The following is a 4,750-nucleotide window of genomic DNA, read 5'->3' as shown; positions in this document are numbered from 1 at the left end:
TGTGCTTGCTTGCTCTCTCTCTTTCTCAAATATAAATAAACATTAATGAAATTTTAAAAAATGGTTTTAAAATAAATGATTGTAATTTTGAATTGTAAAGTATTGTTGTAAAACACCAATTAGAAAGCAAAGCATTAATACTGTTATTTCCAGTTTTTCCTATATATCTTTTAATAACAGTGATCAAATACTTAGGGATATTAAAGCTATAAGAATGAAAATATTTACTTAGGAAAGCCCATATGTATTTGGTGTGTGTGTGTGTGTGTGTGTGTGTGTGTGTGTGTGTATGTGTGTGTGTATATATACACACACACATACACACACACACACACATATATATATATATATATAATTTTTTTTTACAATAAAGGAGTTGTGTATTGGTAAACCTATTGGCCTTCAGATTTCAAGAATTTTGGTCCCAAATTAAGTCTGAGGTTTATATCTTTTCTGATTAACTAAAAATATAACATTTCACTTTATATGTACTCTGCTATTTCTTGAACATTTCTTTAAAGGCCACACAGTCTTTACCTCTGTAGCCCTTCATGCCAAACATTGTTCTTTTCATATAGTGTATGCTTAATAAATGCTGGTCAAATGGACTTTTTAAATGTATATTTAGAACTCCCCATTTTCTTGGTAGAATAATGTTCATATGACCTATGAATGATGGAGAGTAAGATGAAGAATGGATCATTTAGATTTCATTTTCTAGAGCACATGGCCTTTTTTATATGCCAGCATAATGGATACATGGGTGCAGGGAAGCTGGGGAATTTTTCTCCTGGGTCTGTTTCATATTTATCATCTATGTTGTCACTGGGTACACAAGGTCTATGCACTTTCTAAGAGGATTTCTGCCTAGAGAGCTATATGTTATTTTTCTGCTAAGATGATCAGTATAAAAATGACAAAGTATTTGCAGCCAGAGTTCAAAAGTAGTTCCTGAAACTAGATCATGTTTTTCTCAGTCTTAATGGAGTCAACAGTGTAGCTGATTTTTTTAATGCTTATTCTCCCATATAGAGAAGAAAGCCCTGAAGACTCACTTGGTCTAAAATTAATAAACTAAGCAAAGGAAAGGCCAGTTTACTGTCTATGTGAATCAAAAGGATGCGTGAATAAGTTACTGCCCAATCTACAATTATATTTATGCAGCCTAACAAAGCAGTGCCATTGTGTTTGTTTCCAGGACTTTGTCAATTAAGGTAATGGTAAAATTTACTGTGAAGGGTCTTGATATCCCAAAGAAGGATGTTGAAAAGTCACCGTCGATCTTGTTACTATTTATGAAACATTTCAACCCAATAATATTGTAGGTGCCCCTCTGCCATTTTTAAGATAAAAGCACTTAAACTAGACAGTATAGATATTCTTGAATATCCAAATAATTGAACTACAATATTTCTAACCATCTCTTCACATCTCTGTCCAGAAGATGTACAATTACAAAATAAACAAAAAACACAATTCAAGAGAAAATACTGACTTGAGAGGACTAGAATTGAATGGTATTAATCTCCCGCAGCTGCAGTCTTAAATGCATATGTGTGTAGAGAGAGACAGAGATTGAGGGGAAATTTCATTTGTTAAATTTTGGATTCTTAATGTTTGTATTTATTTTTATGCTCTGTATTTCTTAAGTTAAAGGGATATAGGAACAAAAGATGAAAATAGATTAGGAGGTAAAATTGGAAGTGTAAGGACTAAAGGCTATTCCTAATTTTCTTCTGACTAAAGACTAAGATTTAGACATTCCACTGAATATTATTTTTAAAATTCACTTTCTTAAAATCTTAAATGTTAGTTTTCTTATTTAGTGATGATAATACCTCTAAAACTTATATCGGAAGTGATTGCCATATGTTGTACAATTAAATCAGTCAATACTGTTATGTAAGCATTCAAATTGTATCTATTGCAAAGAATATGAGAAAGCATTATTTGGTAGCATATGATTTGGAGAAGAATTTTGCTTGGTGTAAGATTGTCTTTTAATGGCAAGGTTGTTCACATAAACAACACGTGTTAGTGTAGAATTATTCTAAGTAGTATTATCTAGCACAGTTTCTAAGACTCCAAAAACTTCTGTTGGGACCATTAATTTTAGAGAATACCCATAAATTTTAATATTTTTATGATTACAATGAATGCTTCCATATTGCTTATCTTTTTTTGTAATGAGTTCACTTCAATGTTAAAACACTTAAAATTTGTCTAACACACAATGAAGATGACGATGACAAGGAAAGTTGCTACTGCTCAAAAGCACCTATTACGTGCCAAATAATACACCAAATGCCATACATGCATGATTTTTGGCAATCCTCACAATGACTTTTAGGCAAAAACCACAATATACTCAATTTGCAGATGAGAAAGTGTGTCTCAGGGAATTCAAAACTTTCCCAAGGTCACCTACTATTAAATGACAAAATGGAGATTCAAGCCCAGGTTCTGACTCCAAAGCCCAAATGCAGGATCATCAAGCAATAGAGCCTCCTCTAATGGAAATGATTCACACGGACAGGACTTCTGAATTGGGGTTTGATTCATGAATGAAGTTGATTGTAACAGTCAAGGTGAACCTATAATGTATAGCTACATGTTCTTACACTATGCTTACATTAAAGAGGACTTAGATTATCTTTTCGGTCAGTAGGATGACCTGAACATCATCATCATGTATGATGAAGGCCTGTTCATCCAGTGTCCCTTCACTACCTCCCAAAACATAATCTGCTGTCAGTACAGATGAAAAAGTGTTTAAAAAAAAAAAAACAATAAAAAAGTATAATTCTATCCATCCAAAGGTGAGCAAGTCATGACCTCTAATGTAGTGTCTGAGCAGACTCAGTGCTTAAAATGGCTACATTGGGATCTGTCATAGATTTGAACACTAGTCACTTTGCTTCCTGGATTAACAGGCTAAGCAATTTTCATTCAGTGTTTAGGTAGCAAGCACGCATCGGTTTATAAAACCTATAAACTAAAAGGTTTAGAATTCCTAGTAAGGTCACTCCAAGCTTTTTCTTACTTAAGAAAAAAATTTAAAGTATACATTTGGATTATTGAAACTCTTTTTCCATCCATAATACCATTCATTCAGCAAAATTTACTGAATGAATACGAATACCCAGGTACTGTTCCAGAATCTGCGATGTATAGTTAGATAGTTTCATCTGTGGCCTCAAGTGCTTACCTTTGCAGGTGGAGAATGAAGAGGAAGACAGGCAATAAATGAGAAAACAAGTATGAATGTAATAATTGAGTGACATATAATAAACATAAGGTGAGGGTTTGTAATGGAGACCAAAAGGGCTGGAGGAATGTTGAAGTCAGTAAAAGATTACATGAGCAGGTAACATTTAAGCTAAGGAAAGATGGTTATAAACAAAGGAAAAATGCTTTTTAAAACAAATAAACAACAAAACTGAAAAAGTCCTGCATAGCTGAATTGTAAGGAAAGAGCAGAAGAGTGACCTGAGGTAAAGTCCGAGGAATATTTAGGCAGAGGACAGAAGATACTCAAAGATTTAAGTCTCACACATATCAACAGTCTAGTTAGGATATACTTCTTTATATTTATCAGTTATACCATAGATCTCAACACTGAAAGTCTGGGGATATTGTATATTCATGGTTATTCATCAGCAGAGCATATCTCACTACATAAATTGGGGAAAGTTTCAGATTATTCCAACCCAGTAGTTGATCAAGAACTTTAGCTGAAGAAGTTGTATTCCCTTTCAACTGGAGTTTAAAACGTAACTTGCCAAAAGTACTGTTGCTGTACCAGATAGCAGTGGGGGAAATTCTCAGAATGTTTCTACCTTCCAAGTATTCACCATTTTATAAATTTAAGAATATGCATTCTAATCCTTAACTAAAATAAGGTTGCAAGAAATAACATGTATGTTAGAAGAGTTAAACAGCCAATGTAGTTCTCCTAAATTTTATATTTTTAGTTTGAAACTTTTAATCAAACTAGATTCATGCCCTATCATCTTGAAGCCCTCTAATAAATTCTCATTGCAAATTAGGGTAAATTTAAATATGTTAACTGGCCCAAAAGGCTATGCATGGCCTGGTTTCTGTTTACTTCTCCAAACTCAACTCATACTGCCTTTCTGCCTCCATCTGCTATACTCTACTAGCCTCTTTTTTCCTTCCTTCCTTCCTTCCTTCCTTCCTTCCTTCCTTCCTTCCTTCCTTTTCTTTCTTCTTTCTTTCTTTCTTTCTTTCTTTCTTTCTTTCTTTCTTTCTTTCTTTCTTTCTTTCTTTCTTTCTTTCTTTCTTTCTTTCTTTCTTTCTTTCTTATATTTATTCTTGAGAAAGAGAGAGAGAGAGAGCAAGCAGAGATGGGCAGAGAGAAAGGGACTCAGAGTATCCTAAGTAGGTTCTGGGCTGAAAAGCCCTGATGCGGGTCTCAAACTCAAGAATCATGAGATTGTGACCTGCGCCAAAGTCAGACACTTAACCGACTGAGCCACCCAGGTGCCCCTACACTATTCGCTTTTCTGTCTGGAACACAACAATCTCACTTCCATCCCTGGGCCTTTGCATATTCCAATTCCATTCTTTCTCCTTGAAAGCTACTCCCTCTGTATTTACCATTACAGCTTATATGGATCACTTGGGTTAAATTACACCTAATTGTAAGGACTTTGTAAACATCCCAGCTAAAGGAGCCATGAAACACCTTCCACACAGTAATTCCAGTTTTACTTTATCCTACGGCTCT

Source organism: Puma concolor, chromosome A1, assembly GCF_028749965.1.
Source record: "Puma concolor isolate L17-30 chromosome A1, mPumCon1.1.hap2, whole genome shotgun sequence".
NCBI classification, from domain to species: domain Eukaryota; kingdom Metazoa; phylum Chordata; class Mammalia; order Carnivora; family Felidae; genus Puma; species Puma concolor.
Note: the sequence above shows the minus strand (reverse complement) of the source record.